Here is a 20,734-nt window from a genome sequence, read left to right as displayed (position 1 = left end):
TATGGGTAGATCTTGATGGACTGTGAAGCCTGGCAAGGAATGGAGGTAAATCCCCAAAATCTCAAAGCTGGAAGGGACCCCAGAAGCCAACAGGTTCAAACTTCGCAGAGAAGGAGTCCCCACCTCTCTGTTCTACCTCTATCCAAAACTCAGGGCTGGGCGCGGTGACTCATGCCTGTAATCCCAGCACTTTGGGAGGCCAAGGCGGGCAGATCACCTGAGGTTAGGAGTTCGAGACCAGCCTGGCCAACATGGCAAAACCCCGTCTCTACTAAAAATACAAAAATTAGCCAGGCATGGTGGCATGCGCTTGTAATCCCAGCTACTCGAGAGGCTGAGGCAGAAGAATCACTTGAACCTGGGAGGCGGAGGTTGCAGTGAGCGGAGATAGTGCCATTGCACTCCAGCCTGGGTGACAAGAGTGAAATTCTGTCTCAAAACAAAAAACAAACAAAAAACAAAACAAAGCAAACAAACAAAAACAACTCAGCCACCTCTGCCCGCACAATTCCTAATAGCAGGAGCTAGCTGTCTCTATAGAGGTCCATCCTGCTGTTAAATAGCCCTGACCGTTGCCAAATTCATCCTGAGTGCAAGTGAAAATCTGTGTCCGTGAAATTTCTTCCTTCCTTTTGGAGCCCCTTTGGAACAAATCTAGGCTTTCTCTGGAGGTACAGCCCTTCAGCTACATGGGGACCATGCTCAGCTATTCATCATCTTCTCCTCCAAGTCTGGGACCCAGTAGACTCATCACCATCTGGCTCATCCTTTCAAGAAAGTGCCCAAAAGGAGTCTGAAAGGGCACAGGACAGCCCAAAATGCAAACCCAATGTTTATTGAGCATCTGCTATGTTCCAGGCAGAAACACCCACCATATCTCTTTTCTTTTTTTTTTCTTTTTCTGGAGATGGAGTCTCGCTCTGTCACCAGGCTGGAGTGCAGTGGCACGATCTCAGCTCACTGCAACCTCCACCTCCCAGGTTCAAACAATTCTCCTGCCTCAGCCTCCCGAATAGCTGGGACTACAGGCTCATGCTGCCACGCTCAGCTAATTTTTTGTATTTTAGTAGAGATGGGATTTCACTGTGTTGCCCAGGCTGGTCTCAAACTCCTGAGCTTAGGCAATCTGCCCGCCTTGGCCTCCCAAAGTGCTGGGATTACAGGTGTGCGCCACTGCGCCTGGCCTCATATCTCTTTTCATCCTCTCAACCAATTCAATGAAGGGAGGATATATTATTCCCATTTTACTGTAGAGAAAAGAAGGACCCAAGAAGCTTCAAATCACTTGCCCCAAATCACCTGCCAGCAAGGGGCAGAGCCAGAACTGGGAGCCCAGACTCCTGACCCAGGCCAAGGACTTTCCTTGAGAATCCAGCTGCATTGGTCCCTACACCCCTTGGGCACCACTGGGTTTGGGGAATGAGCTCTGCCATCGTTCTCCTGTCTCTCCACCTCCATGATGCTTTTCTGCAGAGCCTTTCTCTCCACTTGGCAGGGAGGAGGAATTCCAGGGGAAACCCAGCTTAAGTCCTGCATCCTCCCTGAAGGCTTCCCTGCCCATCCCAGGCCTCAGTAACTGTTTCAGTATAATGACAACATTGGACGTTATTTACTGACCACAGGACTGTGCGTCAGCACCTACCCTAAGGTATTTGATTCAATCCTCCAGGCATTTGCCCTGGCTGAGGATTCTGCCTGAGCTTCTCTCCCCTCAGATACCTGCATCTCCTTCAAGGACCACCTTCTCTGGGAGGTCCAACCTAACCATCCTTTCCCAGGTTTTTGTACCCATTTTATTTCTTTCTATAGCTCATGTCACCTTCTGAAGAGTATTTAATTTACTGATTATTGTGCTCATTGCCTATCTTCCTCCTCTTTAAGTTCCAAAAGGACAGAGACTGTATTTTGTTTACTGTTGCATCCCAAGCACCTAGAACAGTGCCTGACATACAGTAGGTGCACAAGCCATATTTGTCAAATGACAGGAGGAAAACTCAAAACCCTTTGAGGCAGGTGTGTTGTTTGCACAGCAGAGAGGAACTAGGGCTCTAGTTCTGGGTTAGGTGGCTTGTCCAAGGTCACAGAGCTGGCCATACCCAGCTGTGTATTGGGCTGCTGAGTATGAGGCCCTTTGGCGTGGGCCTTGAGGCTGAGCCTGTTCTGAACTTTGAGTGTGTGTGTATGTGTGTGTGTGTGTGTGTGTGTTTGGTGGCTTCCTAGGGGATTTCTGCCTGCATTCCAACCAGCAGGTCCTTCCGGGCACCCCTCCCCTCCTTTACAGGGCTTCTTCCCTTCCTGCAGCTCCTTTCAGCCCTGCTTTCTTGCCCCAAGCCTGGAGAGGCCTGCGAGTGCGGTCCAGCTCACCTCCCTCCCCTGAGCTCATGGGTCCCTGCCTGGGCTGAAGTCCACACCAGGAGCCCAAGGTGCCCCGGAAGGCCCCCACCTTGGCCTCTGAGTGGCTCCTCTCCCCAGAGATGTAAATCCGGGCCCCAGAGTGGCCACACAGAACATACATCTTAAACAAACACTTCTCCTTGCTGTTTATCTCCCTGGCCTTTAAACAAACTCTTTCAAAGGTTTCTGCTGATAGGAGAGATTTACTGAAAACCATTCCTTGCTTAAAAGCCCTGGGTTTATGCTGCTGGGGTGGGGGCAGTGGGGCCTTCAGGCCTGGGGTTTCTCTGCCTCCGGACCACATGTTTATCCTCCAGGCCTTGATAGAGGAGCAACACAGACTAATCTTTATGGAAAAGAAAATAATAAAAGCAGGAAAGGGGAGGGGTGGAGGCTGGGGGACGTTTGGTTCTTGTCACTGACTCCAAGAGGTTGTGGCAGGTCGGGGTGTGGCAGTGCCCACCACACTGTAGCCCTGCCTGTGGGGGGTGGGGTGAGCTGAGCATCCGGGAGGGGTGGGGCTCCCTTGAACTTTGGACGGAAGGCCTTTGGGCAGGTGAGCCTCTTCTTGGGCTTCCAGAGGCCAGAGTGGGCCTCTCCCTACTGGAGGGGGGTTGGAGGGAGGGCAGCAGTCACATGATCATGTCTGTCCCTGCATCAGCCAACACTCAGAAGGCACCTAGCCTGTGCCAGGACCTGGGGGTGGAGAGAGGAATAGCTGTTAACATTTACTTTAGCATTTCTGTGGGCCTGGTACTGTTCTAAATCACTTACATGAATCAACTCATATAATGGCCCCAGAAGTAGATTCTATAATTGTCTCAGTTTTGCATATGGGGAAACCAAGTCACAGAAAGATTACTGGCCATACTCCAGAGGTTTTGGTTTAACTGGGATGCAGGCTGGGCATTGGATTCCAGGATGCATCCCAAGTGGAAAACTATTGCTATAGAGATTGACATTCCCATTTCCCACCCACTCCCCACTTGTCCTCCCAATAATACAGTGTCTCATCCACTTCAAGGTGTCTCACAATTCATTGACAGTGGTATTTCTTTCTTAGTGGATCGTAAAATAATGGTGCATCTTACAGTCTTAGCTTCAACAAAATATAGTAATAGAAAACTAACCTCTACCAACTGTGGGGACTGAGCTGGATGATTTGCATCCGTTATCTCATTGCATCCACCTCCCAAAGTTGCAAGATAGGTCACAGGAGCACCTCTGATGAGAAAACTGGGGCACCAAGAATTCAATAGCCTGCCCAAGATCACCCAGCTGGTGGGAGGTGGAGGCAGGATTTGAATCCACAGTTAAACGGCCTAATATTTATCCCTGACCCTTATAGAGCGCCTTATACGTTTCAAACTGTCTTCCCACCTGTTTTGTCCATTGAGGAAGATGCTGAAATCCAGAAAGGTTAAGTGACCTGCTCTAAGTTACACATCTGACTTCTCAACCTATAACTGTGGGAGAACCATGGGAAGTGGGTTTTGTTGTTATTGTTGTTTGCTTGTCTTAAGCCTACCTGGGCTTTTATAGCTAGAAGCCACTCCTAAGAGAACACGACCAGGAAAGTGGGCCAGGGCAGGGGCCCCTGAGAGTATGGGCCATCCTGGGGTGTTGGGTGCTGAAGGTTGGAGCCAAGGCCTGTCGTGGGACCTCCCGAGGGCGGAGGACTTGGGCAGCGGTAGAGGTCATTGCAAAGACTCCACTGACTTCTGTCTCTGTTTTGTTTGTGAAGCAAAGTTGCTGCAGTGGCAGGTGGGGAGACAGGAGAAGGCCGGGTAGGAATTTCCAGTCCTTCCCTGGGCCCATAGCTCAGACCGGAAGCCACTCCCTTCCTCCATGTTTACATGCAGTGGGCCACACCCCTTGAGATGGCACAGACTGACACCCCCTTCCGGTCCCCCTGCTCCAGGCCAAATACTTTTTCACTCACGTTAAAGCACCTTTCAGCACCTGGGCCCTGAGCTGGGGAGCATTTCCAGGGAGGAAAGAAGGGAGAGGGTATGAGGAGGAGGCTGGGGATGGGTTGAGGGAAGGTGAGGAGCTGGGGGTAGTTGAGACTAGGACGAAGTTATGTGGGTGATTGTCTTGCACCCATCATCTTTCTTTTTGTATTATTCTTTCCTTATATAGTGACATCCAGTTTCCAAAACCTTTCCTTCCTCCTAGCAACTCTTACCCTAAGATACTTAATTCACACCAAGGTAAACATGACTGATAACAGCTTCCAAAGTGATCCTTTCAAGGGCATTTTGGCAGTGGCCTCTTTATTTGTTCATTCATTCTTTGATTTACCCAACAATTTCCTTTGGCATTCCTGGAGACCCTCCATCCTATCGCGAAGGCTTAGCTGGGACACCTCTAAGCTGTTTGGTGGGCTGCTGTCCAAACTCTGGGCTTTGTGGGTAATGGCATCCACACCCTCTGACAACATGTAGGTATATTGGCAGCAACCCAAGCTGTCTTTTTTTCACCTTCAGTGGAAGGAAAGGTAATTTCTCCTCATGAAAAAAGTCTGGGAGATTTTGCCTAAATGAAAAGGGAGGTGCTTTAATGATAGATCTCCAGGCATCAAACCCATCAGTCCATCTGAGTTTGGTCATGGGCTGAGCTCCCCAGGGCAGCTGGGCAGGAGCCCATCCAGGACATCAGACCTTGGGGTAGAATTTCCACCCCGCTGGCCCTCAGGGCTCTGCATAGATTTCTCTCTCTGTCCTTCTTGGTAGGGAAGTGGCTGATGATGAGGAAGACCTGAGCTCAGAGCTGGAAGATATCCAGGGAATCACCCAGTAGTTTGCAGAGGACAAAATGACTCAAAAGTATACCGAAATCCAAAATATAAAACAGCTAAGAATTAAAGCTCCAGTTGAAGGCAAAGGTCTAGACCCTGCCTCCTCTGCTCTCCCACTTGGCCTATAAGTGGTCCAAAGCTTCTCTGTGGACCTCCAAAGCTCAGGAGAACACGAATAGAATCCACTGAGCCAGTCTAGTGATCCATTTTGTAGACAAACAAACTGAGTCAGAGCATGATGGGATGGATGAGAGTCCTTAGGGCCCTCCACCCTCCCATGATAGCTTCTGGTTCGTGTTCATTCCCTGGACTCATAATGTACCCTTCTTTCTAACTTGACCTGCACAATTCTACAGACTCTTCAGGCTCAGCTCAAATGTTACCCTCCACCATGGAGTGTTCCTCAATTCTCTCCTCCAGTTCTGGCCCTACTCCCACCCAGTTCAGTGCTCCTGGAGCTCACTGCTTTTGCATCTCTCTTAAGTTCAACCTCTCATTTCTGCTAATTTGAAGCAGCTCTTTTCTCCCTTGTCAGGCTGTTGGTCTCCTTGAGGTCAGGATCTTTTTAAAAAATCCCAAGCCTCCAGCCCATGAGTAGGTGTGCAATCACAGTGAGGCTGCTGACATGTTTTCTTGGGTGATGGTGAGATGCTTTGCCCACTGGGGTCAGGGTCTCCCTACTGGACGGCCCTAGTTCTCATCAATTTGGTGGAGAGGGCATAGAGTTTGATTAAACAGTTACTTGAATACCTGAAGTAGGGCAGGGAAGGGGATACAGAACCTTCAGAGCCTGGGGAGGAGGGACCCTTCTGCTCTAAATTGTCCACTCGCTCCATCCTCAAGAAGATGGAGAGCAGAAACAGGGGTAGGGGAAGAGAGCTGGGCCCCGCACACTTCCCACCGTCACTGATTTCCCTCTTCTCTGGCATTTTAAGAGCTCAGACTCAAACCCTTCAAGGGCTTTTGAAACAATTAGATTTGAAAGTGCCCAGTGCTCAGTCTAATTGCTTAAAAGCCACTTCAGGCTCCAACTGACCCAGAGTAAAGCCTGGGGGATGGGTAGGGGGGAGGGGAGACCCGAGACACTCTGTCGCCCTGTTTCCCAGGCCTTCCTGGACAACCAAGGCCTAGGTGAGTGGTGATGCCAAATAAGGGCCTTCAACTCTTCCCCGGAGGGGGCAGAGCCACCATACTCTTCCTGCCCCTTTCCCAGCCCTTGCCCCCAGGGAACCGCTCACATCTAACCTTTCTCTAAGATACCTTCTCATGCAAATTCCAGCATTCCTAGGGGTGATTGGAGCACTTATGTCCAGAACCAATTTTCAGTGTCAGAAAGTGGACTGAGCTGGTGTAAAGAGGCCCAGAAGTATCAGGAGACAAGCCTTGGTGTGTCCAACTCAAGATGATGCTTTGCTTCTGGGATATTCTGAGATTGGGGATTTTGCAATCTCTAAGTCAGTTCCATCTCTCCATGCTTTCCTGATTACTCTTCTCCCAAGTTCCTTTTTTTTTTTTTGAGACAGAGTCTTGCTCTGTCACCCAGGCTGGAGTGCAGTGGTGCGATCTCGGCTCACTACAAGCTCCGCCTCCCAGGTTCACACCATTGTCCTGCCTCAGCCTCCCGAGTAGAGTATCTGGGATTACAGGCACCCGCCACCACACCCAGCTAATTTTTTTGTATTTTTAGTAGAGATGGGGTTTCACTGTGTTAGCCAGGATGGTCTCGATCTCCTGACCTCATGATCCGCCCGTCTTGGCCTCCCAAAGTGCTGGGATTACAGGCGTGAGCTGCCGTGCCTGGCTCCCAAGTTCTTTAAAAAAAAAAAAAAAATAAAAATTTATATATATATATATATATATATTTATTTTGTTTGAGACAGGGTCTCATTCTGTCATCCAGGCTGGAGAGCAGTGGCAATGATTATGGCACACTGCAACCTTGACCTCCCAGGTTCAATTGATCCTCCTGCCTGAGCCTCCCCAGTAGCTGGGACTACAGGAATGTGCCATCACATCCAGCTAATTTTTAAATTTTTCATAGAGATGGGGTCTCACTATATTGCTCAGGCTGGTCTCAAACTCCTAGCCTCAAGTGATTCTCCTGTGTTGGCTTCCCAAAGTGCTGGGATTATAGGCATGAGCCACCGTGCCCAGCTTTAAATATAGTTGCGGCGTAAAATTCTTCTCTCTGGCTTAAGACCTTGCAATGGCTCCATGTTAGATAGGAGCCATTGCAATGTTAAGCTACAGAGAAGCTCCCCCAGCCTTCCAGCCCCTCTGTAACTTGCTCCCACCTCACCTTTCCAGCTCCATCTGCCCTGTGTGCCCTCGGCTCCAGCCCACTGTGGTGCCTTTTCACAGGCCATGCTCTTGGCCCCCATTCCTTCACCATCTGAATGAAGTCATCTGTTTATGTGCCCAGCAACAGGCCAAGCAGAGGGGACACTGAGATAAATGAGCCACGGGCCCTGCTCTCGGGGGGACACATTCTACCTGGGACATGAAAACATAAACAGATGATCCCTTTGCCAAATTTTTCTTGAGCACCTCTATGTGCCAGACCTGAGGATGCCGAGGTGGACAAAACAAAGTCCCCACTCTTGTGGAGCTTAGATGGTTGAAGGAGAAACAGACAGAAACACATAAGCAAAGAGATATACAATCTGGCATGGGGAGATGAATGTGTGAAGTAAAACAAAGTAGGGGGGATGAGAAGGATGGACCTTGGAGGTGAGGATATTTGAGCAGAACCCTGAGTAAAGGGAAGGAACTGCTTGTGCAATGGTCCTGAGGCAGGAGTGCCTTTGGGTTTAACGAGGAGCAAGGAAAGAGACCAATGTGACTGGGGAAGAGTGAGTGAGGGAAGGAAGAAGAGAGAAGAGTAGAGGGAGCAGGGGCAAATCATGAACGATACTATAGTCCTGGCAGGCCTTCGGATCCTATAGTGAGATGAGAGCCACTGGGGGTATTGAGCAGGGCGTGAGGTCAGTAAACACATGTCTTTTTTTTTTTTTTTTTTCTTTTGAGACGGAGTTTTGCTCTTGCTGCCCAGGCTGGAGTGCAATGGCGCAATCTTGGCTCACTGCAACCTCTGCCTCCCAGGTTCAATCGATTCTCCTTCCTCAGCCTCCCGAGTAGCTGGGATTACAGGCACGTGCCACCACATCTGGCTAATTTTGTATCTTTAGCAGAGACGGGGTTTTGCCATGTTGGTCAGTCTCATCTTGAACTCCTGACCTCAGGTGATCTGCCCGCCTCGGCCTCCCAAAGTGCTGGGATTACAAGCGTGAGCCACTGCGCCCAGCCCAAACACATGTCTTAAAAGGCTCACTTTGGCTGCTGGTGGAGGACAGCCTGGAGGAAGGGGCAAGAGTGGAAGCAGGGAGAATAGTTAGGGAGCCACTGCAATAGTTCAAGCAAGAGATGGCAATGGTCGGAGTATTGGGAAGTGGTTAAATTAGTGATAGTTATAATAGAGTGTAGATACTAATATGAGAGCACAAGCCCGGGACTCCATGCCAGACCTGGATGTAGGAGTGGGCTGTTGAAAAGAAAGGATTGCTGCAGGTTTGACCATGAAGCCAAATCTTTGAGAAGAAGGAATTCATAGAGACAGGAGGTGAGAAAGTGGGGCAGAGGAGCAGCACACACTGCAGTGTGTACTTCATGTCTTGCGGGGACCTGGGGGCAGCGTAGACAGGCCAGAGCGTCATTTAGAGGCAGGGAGTAGGGCAGGCTGAGGCTGGAGGGCTTGAGAGGGGCTGGACACCAACGTCAATGGCCAAGTTGAATTTGGGTCTTCTGTGTGCAGCAGGGAGCCACGGAAGAGTGTTAAGCGTGGCTGCATCATGATCCAGTTTGTGTTCAAAAAGGATCACTGGCTGTGGAGGGGTGGGCAAAGGACTGGGGCCTGGAGGACCAGTTAGGAAGCTGTTGTGGTGACCTGGTGGTAGATGAGAGTGGCCTGGACTAGAGGGGCTGTGATGGGGCTTGGAGAACGGTTTAGAAAGGAAAGTTGCCAGGATGTTCAGATGTTGGCTGATCAGACAAAGGGATTAGAAAGCAGAAGGAACAAAGAGTGACCCACCTTCAGCTCCAATGCCTGTAGACAAGGGGCCCTACACTTCGGGCCCCTCCTTTGGCCCTCCTCAGAGGGTAGGAGTCTGTCCAGAAGGAGGGAGCCACCCCCACTCCTGAACCATAGAAATCCCTGTCCTAAGGGCCCGTGCCCTGCATCCAGGACCTCTGCAGGCCACCTCCCCAGGTTCAACCTCCAGAGGGTAGCTTGTGTCTTGGCTGTGAGTTGAGTACGGGGCATGCAGTCAGCAGTTGTGTGTGTGGATTGGAGTATCTACACATGTGCTCGAAGCCCTAGTTTAAGGTGAAGGTGGGGCTGGGAAGGGAAGAGGAGGGCTGAGGGCAGGGCTGGGGGAGAGCAGAGGGAGTTTCTCCCTGCGCCGTGTCCCTGTGCAGAACTCCAGGAAGCCTGAGAACTCTAAATTCAAATCAAGCCTTCCAGATCTTTAGAAGGTGTATGTGTCAGCCTAGGAGAATAGAACATATTTTATTAAACAGTTTGTTAACTTGATTTTTAACTTTTAAATATTTAGACATATGGAATGTGGGTCTCCATTTGTACTTTCGCTTGGTCTAAGAGGGGAGAGTGGAACACTCCCCAAGGCCAGGATTGTGTCTTATTTGTCTTGTTCACCCTCCCCCACCCCCCCAACCTTGGACCCCTGGACCTTGGTAATTTCCATCGAACTGGAAAGAGAATCAGATCCCAGCCTGATAGTGAGAAATGCAGACTTGATGAGACCCCAGGAGGGAAAAGAAAGGTTGGTCAGGCAACTGACTACAGAGGGCTTTGGAGATGTGGTCAGTGGCTGGCGAGGAAGCTGACCCAGTGTCCGGGGGGTTAAGAGCAGGCAGACCACCTGGGTTCAAAGCCCAGTTCTGCTCTTTAGGACTGTGTGGCCCCAGCAGGTTGCTAGCTCCTGGTGCATCGGCCGCCTTCTTGTAAGACAGGGTAACGATGATAATCCCTAATGGCCCCAACCGCCTAGTTTACTGGGGCAAGATGTAGTGTTTGGCATGTAGTGAGTTCTATGAAAGTTTGTTATCATGTGAAATGACCCCTTGGAAGGAACTCTTAAGTCCAGCTAAGGGGCAGCTCCTGGCAAATCAGAGAAGGAGACACTGGTTTTGGTGGCAGACTTTTCTCCTCTCACTTTCAAGATTGCCCATAGCAGATGGGGGCTCAGTGACTAGGCTGTTCCCCCTCCTCTACCAGGGCTGTCTGTGGCCTGGGGTAACTCCCTCTGTTCTCTGTGTCTTCAAGCTCCACCAGCTCCATCCTCTCGTTCCCTGGGGACTTTGCCAAGCAACGCACTTGCTAATCCTGGAGGACCTCATTCACAGGAAGATAGTGGGCCCAGTGCTGTGTTGAGTGTCCCAACTGGTTATCTCATTCAATCCTCTTTTTTCTGTCAGGGAAGTTGAGACAAATTGTTCACTTCTTTTAATAATCCTCTGAGCACTGTTCCAGATATTCTTATCCCTATTTCCCAGAGGAGACCAGAGCAGAGAGAGGTTAAGTATTTCAGTATTTCTCAGCCGCAGAGCTTGGACTAGAACCCAAGACTGTGTGGCTCCAGAGCCCACTCTTGACTTCGATAAGTCCTGCCTTAGTCAGAACTAGTGGGACACTCCTGCTTAGGAAAGAGGTGGGACTTTCTGGAGCCAAGGCCGTGTCCCACAGGAGGCACTCCGATGGGACGGTAGACACTGAGGCAGGCTGACGGTGGGTTGGTGTTCTGGTTTGTTGGGGAGAGGAAGTTCTTTTGCTTTCCTTCAGATTATTGCTAAGGGCCTTCCAGGCAACCAACCAACCAACCCATCAACCCTTTCTTTTTGAGGGACATGACTGTGGGTGGGTCTGGAAAGCCAGGTGCTTTGTGTGTTGAAAATCCTGAGGCCTCTGCCTCTGTTTGGCAGTGAGTGTTCCAGACAGAGGGGATTCCATAGAGACAAGGAACTCCCCCTTCCACACTCCAGCCCTGTCTCAACCCTACAGCCTGTCCCTACCTGGGGGCTGTGGAGGCAAGTTGATAACATGGACCCTCTGAAAGCTGCCAGCCTTGGGGATCAAATGCCTGTGAAATAACACTCAGGCATCACATGTTTGTTGAGTGGAGACAGAGATGCCGCATCCTGGTCCTTGCTCTCTAGAGCTTCCAGTCTCCTAGCAGGATGGGCATACACACTGGGGAAAGTATCCCACGGAAAGAGCATTGGGGAGGCTGGCCCGGTGGCCCTGACGAGAACTCTGTGTAACTTGGACAAGTCACTCACCCTCTCTGATCTTGGTTTCTCACCTGTGAAATGAGAAAGTTAGAATTGATCACTGGGTTAAACCTTGTTTTTCCTCTTAAAATTAGCTCTAATGAAATCCAACACAGAACTCTGCTATAAAAAGTAGAGCTGCTCTGCCTGTGAGAGGGGGGAGCCAATCTTCTCTGGTTTCTTCTTCTTCTTTCAGGATGATCCCCAAGGGTGGCTCTCGGTGTCTTTCACTGAAGGCATGAACCTCATGGAACAGCTCAGGAATGGCCTCACGGAGGCAGTCCACGAGGGCTTGAAGGCTAGAAGGATTTTGGAGTGAAGGTGTGGGGAGGGCACACCGGGCAGGAGGCGCTGTTGTGAGAAAAGATGCAGATGGGGAAGAGCCAGCCTGGCTGGGGGTGGGAAGTGCTGGAGGAGAGGGAGTGCAAAGAACCCAAGAAGGAGTCCTCAGGGGATGCCCATGGGAACTTCACAGGAGCACCAAGGGGGAAAATGATATCTACAACTGGGAACTCAAGGCCAGGCCCCTTCCTACAGAGATGGGTGGGGTGTATACCCTGCTGTGAGGGGAGGGAAAAACCGGCATCAAGGAAATGATACAGTGTCCACTTTGGAGGGTTGCTTTAATGGTGAAATTAGTGAAGCTAGCTAAAGCCTCAGGACAGAAGGAATGCTACACAGGCATTTGTTAAATACGGTCGGACCAGAGTGGACCCCTGAGCTTGCCAAAGGTCTGCATCCCTCCTGGCCTTGGGCCCAGTGCTGCTGGTGATAGCTTAGAATTTCAGCAGCTTCTATGCTCAACAGTTACAGTGATTATGAGATGTATGTGTATGTGTGTGTTCGGGGGATGTGGCTGCAGGTGTCTTTCAGCCACCTTCTAACATGCATGCTAGTGCGCGCGCGCGCGCACACACACACACACACACACACACACACACACACACACATGCACCTTCTCTTAGTCTTTTCTCTGGAGCTGGTGCACTCCTCACCACTCCCACCCCTTCATCCTCCGAATCCCCACCCCATCCCCTTTGCTTCAAGTCCATACCTTGCTCAGCCTTCTCCCTCCCCTCTCTCTGCGTCCCTGGTCCTCCCACCCACCATAAATCTGTAACTCGGGAGTGTGTGTGGTGGGGGGAGGGGGTGGAAAAGCAGCAAACCAAACCAACTCCAGCTAATGAAAACGGCGATAAATCTCTGTCTATCAGGTTTGTTGTGAGCACAAACATTGCCAAACAAGGGCCCAGATGGCCTGCAGGCCCTCCTCCCTATGGTCTGCAGAGCTTTAAATGGAAATCGTTGCTTTATACGTCTATTTACTACTTGGAAATGGGGGATGACTGAGACCAGGGTGCCTGGCCAGGAAATGGGGTGCAGACCAGGTGTGAGTTCTCTGCCCTCCATGCCTGAGCAGGACTGCTGTCTAGTCCCCAGCCTTTACCATTCCTGTTCCTGGTGAGCTCTCTCTGACATAGGTCACTGGGCTGGAGTGGGGAAGAGGCTACCTTGCTGGCTGACATTCTGGTCTCCACAGCGTGGCCTCAGCCTGCTCCAAGACACACTCCTGGCTAGCTGGACCCAACTCCTCACTGTTGTTTTCAAAGTTCTTCATGTTTTGCCTAGAACTTTCCCTGTTTTCCATACGGCCTGCCCTGGATGGGTAGAAGTGGAAGCCTACCTTGTCTTTCAAGGCCAAGCCAAACCCCACCTCCTCCAGGAAGTCTCCCCATCCCTAGTCCTCTCTGGGCTCCATTCCTGTAGCATCAGCCACGGACAGCCTAGGCAGTCTTTATAAGATAACTGCTTGGGAGGTGGACAGGTCTGGGCACACAGCCAGGCTTTACCACTTAGCTAAGGGACCTTGACAGGTTAATCTCTCAGCCTCAGTTTCTTACCCTATGTAATAGGTATAATTATGATGCCCACTTCTCACCTGCCAAATAAAAAATAAAAATAAATAAATAAATAAATAAAGCAAGTGTAGAATGTGCTTAGCAAAGTGAGGAGCACAGTCTTAGAGCCTTGGACGTGTCAGCCTTTATTATTGGTGCCACCCAGTCATGACTGGGAATGATTCTTCTCTGTGCCTTGTCTTTTCACAGAGATGTGTGCGTGTGTGTGTGTGTGTGTGTGTGCGCACGCATGTCTCTGCATGTCCTAGTTTGGTTTCCCCTGAAATCAGACCCTGAGACAAGAACTTGGGTGCAGGTAGTTTACTGAGGAGGTGATCCCTGGAGGCTGGAGGGAGGGAATGGGGAAGTGAGATAGGGGTGGGATATGAGAAAAGCCAGTGAAGAGTGGTTAATGATCGAGTTTCATTGTGGGCAATGGGGGCCCACTGAGGAACTGTGAGAACACACCATGGAATTGTCCAACGGAGTCCCAAGGCAGCCAGGTTGCTTATCCACCCATTCTTATCTCTTATTAATAACTTGAGGGTTGCCCCTGCAGTGTTAAATCCCAGCTGTCCTGCGGGCTGAGTAAAGCTCTCTTGGCCCCTGCACTGGAGAGACTCTGCAGGTGAGAAGCAGAAAGGCTGCTTAGGGTGGACAATTCCTGGGCTTGCTGACACCTTCCCATCACAGTGGCAGATGAGTGGAGAAGTGGGCTAGAGGACATAGGGTGAGGCACAAACAGCATCCTCTGCTGAATCATCACCTTTCAAGCCCTGACAGCCTCCAGCACGGCATTTTGCACACAGTAGGCACACTGTAAGTATTTGCGGACCAAAAGGAGGTTTGACATTAGAGCTGGGAAAACCTGGACTCTCCCCATTGCTCAGTTTTTAATTCATTGTGTGATGCTAAGCAAGACATAGGACGACTCTGGGCCACATCGTCTATGAAATTAAGACCTTTTTACCTTCTCTGCTTATGCCATATCCGGGTTGGAACAAGCTGGAATGATGTTTGGGGAGTGCTCAGAACAGGTAAGAAGGGGCTGTGATGATGATGATGATGATGATAATGATGATGATGATGTGTGTAGGGAAGGGGAAGTTTCCCCTATCTAGGCATGATCCAAGCTTGAGGTACCTAGTTATGTTATTCACTGTGTGGTCAAAACACAAAGGTGTGTTCCCCTGGCCCTGGTGGGATGACTCCTGCCTCCTCCTATTCCAAGACAACCCAAAGGTAAAAGATGGAAAAAGAAAAGGCCATGGGGGTAAGATCTGCTGACTCCTCAGTGAAAAGGACCCCACATTTCCCTGCCTACAAGGGATAGCCTGTGGCTCCTTTTACCTAGGTCAGTAGTGGGTTTTACTGATGTCTGATTAGTGTAGAAACCATTTTGTACAGCAATCCCAAACTTCGCAGTGAGAGGGGTGGCGGGGGCGGGGGTGGGGGGCTCTTGGAATCCCTAGGGAGCCCATGGATAACCCTTAAGAGTCCCTAAGTCCCTAAAAAATATAAGTAAAAAATGGCCCGGCATGGTGGCTCACACCTGTAATCCCAGCACTTTGGAAGGCTGAGGTGGGCCGATCACCTGAGGTCAGGAGTTTGACACCAGCCTGGCCAACGTGGTGACACCCTGTTTCTACTAAAAATACAAAAATTAGCCTGGTGTGGTGGCCACCTGTAATCCCAGCTACTTGGGAGGCTAAGGCACGAGAATGGCTTGAACCCGGGAGGTGGAGGTTGCAATGAGCCAAGATGGCGCCACTGCACTCCAGTCTAGGAGACAGAGCAAGACTCCATCTCAAAAAAAAAAAAAAATCTATCCATCTATAGATAGATAGACAGATAGATAGATAGATATGTAAAAATGGAGTGCTTCAGTATATATGTACACATAAGCCACTCTAAATTGGTGACCTAAAGCTTCCAGCAAATTCTCAAAGGAGTTTGTAACCCCAAAAAAGTAGATTTGCTCTATCCCAAATCTCCCATCTCAAAGAGGGGGACACTGAAGTCCAGAGAGGGTAAGCGACCTGGTGGGTCACACAGTAGAGGCCGGACAGAAACCAAGGTCTCTAACCCTGTATGGCTTTGTAGGTCTGCCTGGCTGCACAACCAGAAAAGCAGGCTGGTTCACCAGGACGCTGTGCTGACAGTCCATGGCACATTACAAAGTCTCTACTTGCTCCCGGGGGAAACATCTCAAAGGCATGATATAGTCACTATTTTCTGGGGATGAGGGTGAGCACTGAGCTCTATTTCCATGGAAAACAGAACAAGGAAAAACTAGACCAAATGTGGAAAGAAACAGAGCCCTCTGTTACTGAGAAAGAGCGCTGGGGCAGGGAGTGCTCTTAAAACTCAAGTGAAGCTTGGGCGCATTGGCAGGCCTTAGTTTCCAGAGGCAGAGATGGAAATGAAAATCATACTTACCCCCCTAAGTTGTGAAGATTAAAGAAGATGATGCAAGTGAAAATGGCTTATAAATAGGAAAGCAGTGCACAAATGCTAGTAATGATCTTTACGGCAGCGGCCTGGTAAATACTTGTTTTGCTGCTGGGAATAAATTGTATACCACCTAGGTGTCAATTACCCAATTCTGGACAGCTACACCATTGTCCTTCAAGGCCTTGCAGCCTACTGTTGGAGCGAGAGCCCTGGCTTTGAAGTCAAACCTGAATCTGCACCTCAGCTCCACCACCTGTGCACGTGTGTGACTTTGGATAAATCATGTAACTCTCTCAGCCTCGAATTGTCCATCTGCAAAACAGGGACACATGCCTACCTCATGAGGACATAATGAAGATTTGATGGGTTGGTAAAAATGAAAATATCTATAATGGTGACGGCACACAATAGTTACTCAATAAACATTAGCAATTTTGTTCCTGTTCCTCAACAGTTTCTAACTTTGGATAATTTGTTTGCTGCGTAGTTTCTGTCTCTCTTCTCCACTAAAATGTAAGCTCTGCAGCGCAAGGACATGCCTGACTTGTTTACCGCTCTGTTTCCCAGGCCAGGCACACAGTGTGCTACAGACATTTGTGAAATGAATGAGTGGAAGTGCAAAAGCACGTTTTTAAAGGATGGGAAGGAACTCTGACAATGTGAGAATGCTCACATTGGACCAGCCCCAAGGGGGACCCGGAGCTGTGCCAAGAACCCTATTAGGGGTCAAGAGAGTTGGCCTCTGGTCCTAGCTCTGCCGCTTAACTGCTGAGCCACCTCCGGGCAGTTTGTTGGCCTTCTCTGGCCCTCTTTGTGTTTCCTCCAGAGCGTGGGAGCCCTAAGACTCCAGGGCTTCCCTCTCAGATGCTGACCTCCAAGGAGCTCTGGCCAGCTGGGAAGTGTGGGATTTCGGGATAATTCAGGGACTAAATAAAGAGAAAGGATAAGTGGGAGAGGATAAAGACCGGGAAGGAAGAAAAGTCAACGCGTGGCTGCGGCGCTGGGCAGCTACGGGTGGAGGTAGATTGGGGGAACGCTGCGCTGGGCCAAAGCACGGAGCTGCTGTGCGCGCCCCCGAGCATGTCTCCGCCGCGGCTGATGCGCCCGAGCCTCCGCCTGCCCCTCCCTTCCTTGAGCGCCTCGCCAGTTCCCGCCGCCACTGACTTTCTGACTTCTTAACTTGTCAGCAAATCCCAGAGTTAAAAATGCACACGCACCCCGGCCAGCCGCCAGCAGGGCCGTCTGGCCGAGGCTCCAGATGTGGGGCCACCGCGCGGGCCGCCCGCCCCGCCGCGCAGACTAAACAATCGGCCTTGGCCGTGAGCGCAGCGCAATTCCAGATGCCGCGTCCCTCGCGCCGCGCGCTAATTGGGCCGCGGGCGCGAGGCTCTGTCAGCGCCAGCAAGGCCCTGCCCAGGGAGGCCTTGGCCAGGCGCCCGCCCGCTGGGCTACCTAAGGCGGGGGCAGGGTGGAGAGATGGAGGGGAATGGTGGGGGGGACGAAGAGGGGAGAGAGAGGAGAGAGGAGAGGAGGAGGAAGAGGAGGAGGAGGAGAGAAGAAGACACAGTGAGACAGGCCACGAGACAGCGTCAGCTCTGAGACAGAGAAACACGAAGAGGGGCAGACAGAAAGGGCCATAGACATTTCAGAGAGATAGCTTCAGAGACAAAGAGAAAGCCAGAAGCACTGAGCCATATTCAGATTCAGAAGGAGACAGAGAAGGTAGAGAGGGAGAGAGACCACAGAGAGTTGGAGAAACAGAGGCAGGGCAGACTGACACGAGAACAGAATCAGGAGAGACCAAGAAAACGAGAAGGAAACCAACGTGGACGCGGCCAGGAAGAACGCAGGCGGTGGGAGCACAGGAGACCCGCATGTATACCACCGGGTCGCTGCTGCCTGATGGGTGTCTAACCCCTTTTGTTTTATAGTACCTCCTCCCTTTACATTCTCACTTTTTATCATTCTTCCTAGACCCGGGCGAAGCCGGGAACTGAGCCCACCCGCGCGGTGATCCATTCCTAGTCTGGCTGGGGGACTGCGTAGAGAAGGAACCTGAGCCGTCGAGATTTCACTCCTAAGCCTGGGCTTGGAGACAGGGGTTCGCCCTGGACGCTGCGGGAGGGTGCGGGATGGGACTCCGTGGGGATTTGCCTAGAGGCAGGGGATGCCCCGAATGCCCCCTGTAGGGCCCGCCCCCAGGCAGCCACCTCGGCAGCACCCTCCTTTCCCATGCGCCCTGGGGCCTCTTCAGCTCTAGAGACAGGAGGATGACTCAACACAGGTTAGTCAAGACCCAGGGCAGGGAAGCCCACCGGGGACCACCCGGGGGAGCCCCCCAGCCTCGCGTTCCGCCCCCGCCGGGAGGCCCGGGCGCCCCGGGGGTGAGCGCGGAGGGCAGTGAGGCGGCCCGGCGGCTCTTGGCGGCCCCTCTCTGACAATCTTTCCTTTGTTTGTTTTCTTAAATCTGGGAGGCCCGAATTCCTGCCGGATTCCGTAGGTTTCACTCAGGAAGGAGGCGCCCCCACCCCCACCCCCTCTCACGTCGGGCCCGGCTGCGGGGGGAATGGCAGGTTCTTCCCGGAGGCCAGCGGCGCGCGGCCCCCAGGCCCGGGCAGGGCGAGCGGGCGCCGGGCGCGGCGGAGAGTCCCGGGCGCCCTGCCCGCGCGCGCCACCGCGCAGCCCCGCCGGAGGGCCGCGGGCAGCCTCGGCAGAGAAAATTAAAAGAAAAAAAAAAAATCAAACCAGGAGCGCTTTAAAAGACACAAAGAGTAGCCCTCCCCCCACCCAGCTTCATTCCACACCCCATCCACCTCTCACACTCCCCCACCCCTTTTTTATTTTGGTCTCCAAACTTGAGCCTCATTAATTTCCAAAAAAAATTTCCCCCAATAAAAGGCAAACATGGAAAGAAAAACAAACTATTAGAAAATAGAGGAGGGAGGAAATGTTATTTAAAAGGTTAGCAGACCGCATCATTTTCCAATGATATTATATACTCCCAGCAGTATCCAAAATATATATGGGCCCTGGGCCAAGAATGTAAAAAAAAACTTTTTTTTGAAAAAACCCTTACTTAGACACAACATCTGGACCGGAGAGCGAACAAACCCCCCATTTATCACACTTAATCCTCCAATGAAGCAATCGACAGTTGACTTCTGTTTTGCTAATTTAGTTGCTTTCAAGCGCCGGCCCAGTCCAGACCGGGAATTAAGTGTCACTTGTGGAGGGCCTGCCCTGCCCCCGCCCGTCTTCGCTCCCTCCCGCGCCCAGGCTCTCGGATAGGGAAAAAAGGCCATTAATGAAGAAAGAAACTTTTTACGAATTCCCTTTACCCCCGCCCACTCGGGTCAGTGAAAACCTCGACTGTGACCTAGCTCTGTCCCCTCGCCCAGTACCCGACACCCACTTCCTTGGCAGCCACGCCCCCACCCGCCAGCTGCCTCCCCCCAAGACTCGGTGGAGCAACGCATCAGCCGGCGCAAACTCTTGCAGCTCCAGGAGGTCACCCAGCTCACCGCCTTCTCCGCGGGTAGGCTAGGTGTTGTCATCCTCGTACCTGGCACTGCCTGGTGGCCTGGCAGCTTGACCCTTAGGCCTGGAGAGGGCAGGGGAGGGTCGTGGTGCTTGGCGGTAGGGAGCTTCCATTCCCGCCCCGGAAGTGGATGAGAGGCAGCAGGTCCCGAGGTGGAGGCCCTTGGCCAGCAGTGTCCAGAGACAATGGGATCTTGTGAGATTGCAAGCTGGAGAGAGAATAAATCAGGGAAAGTGTATCATTTGAGGATTAGTCAATAAATCCTGGGACCCTGGCCCAGTGGGGCTGGTGCCAGAGGCTGGGCTATCCTTAAGTGCAGACTTCCTTCCTCAGCAACCTTCCCTTCCCTTCCCAGAGGCCTCCTGGGTCTCTCTCTCCTCACCTCTCTCTGTCCATCCCCCTGGCTCCTCTCCTAAACTTTGGAGCCCAAGGCATAGCCTTCTGTCCTTCCTCTCCCCCTTGCTGGAAAAGGTTCTACAATGGAGCAGAGAAGGTTTGAAGTTGTCCTCAGGCACCTGCAAACAGAAGAGGCTGAAGAATGTGTCCCAACTCCAGCCTGCCCGCTCCTGTTCACTCTGATCCAGCCCACCCCCTAGTCCGCAGCTTTGAGCCCTGGCAGAGTCCACAGGAACAGCCTGCACTCCTAAAAGAGGTCCCCAGTACCCTGAACCCCAGTCCTCTGCAGGCTCTCATGGTGGTCTGGCTGGGCCTCAAACTTCTTGGGGAGGGGCCCTGAGTTCTGGCCGCAATCCAAATGCAGTCTCAAACCTCCTGAGTCCATCCCCTAGGCCCATGGAAGCCTCATATCTGGAGCACCCTCCATACTCACTCCAAAGGGCACTTATGAGTGCACTTAGTATATTCCAGGCAGTGTGCTAGACTCAGGACATTTGGAGACTAATGAAACTCTCTTCCTGCCCCTCCCTTGGACCTAAGCCTCTACTGGGCTTTATTTTCTGCTCATATGGGGATACCATACTACCCAGCTATACTCCTTCCATAACCAGTCATTGAGCACCTGCCATATGCCAGACACTGTTCTGGCACTGAGGGTTCAGAGCTGAGCAAAGGCCATTTCTGCCCTCCAACTTGCCAGGGAGACAGACATGCTGACAATTAATTCCAAGACAAGGCCAAAAGTAAGGGGCCATGGGAGGCATTTATAAAAGCCTTAGAGAAGGGACTGACTCACCTTGGCTGGGTGCAGTGGCTCACACCTGTAATCCCAACACTCTGGGAGGCCGAGGCAGGCAGATCACGAGGTCAGGAGTTCAAGATCAGCCTGGCCAAGATGGTGAAACCCCA

At 51.6% G+C, this 20,734-nt stretch overlaps 1 long non-coding RNA gene across 1 annotated transcript; it reads right to left on the bottom strand.

The window, feature by feature from the left end:
- Nucleotides 1-2,613: 2,613 nt before the first annotated feature.
- On the bottom strand, nt 2,614-19,979 carry LOC116460485 (uncharacterized). The gene is made up of 3 exons (XR_004245813.1): nt 19,812-19,979; nt 19,454-19,621; nt 2,614-3,090 (listed from the first exon to the last, which is right to left on the bottom strand). It is a non-coding gene; the product is annotated as an uncharacterized LOC116460485 (long non-coding RNA).
- Between the last annotated feature and the right edge of the window lie 755 nt (nt 19,980-20,734).

Source organism: Hylobates moloch, unplaced genomic scaffold (genome assembly GCF_009828535.3).
Source record: "Hylobates moloch isolate HMO894 unplaced genomic scaffold, HMol_V3 SCAFFOLD_20, whole genome shotgun sequence".
Classification (NCBI taxonomy): Eukaryota; Metazoa; Chordata; class Mammalia; order Primates; family Hylobatidae; genus Hylobates; species Hylobates moloch.
This window is presented reverse-complemented; position numbering and strand designations above follow the sequence as displayed.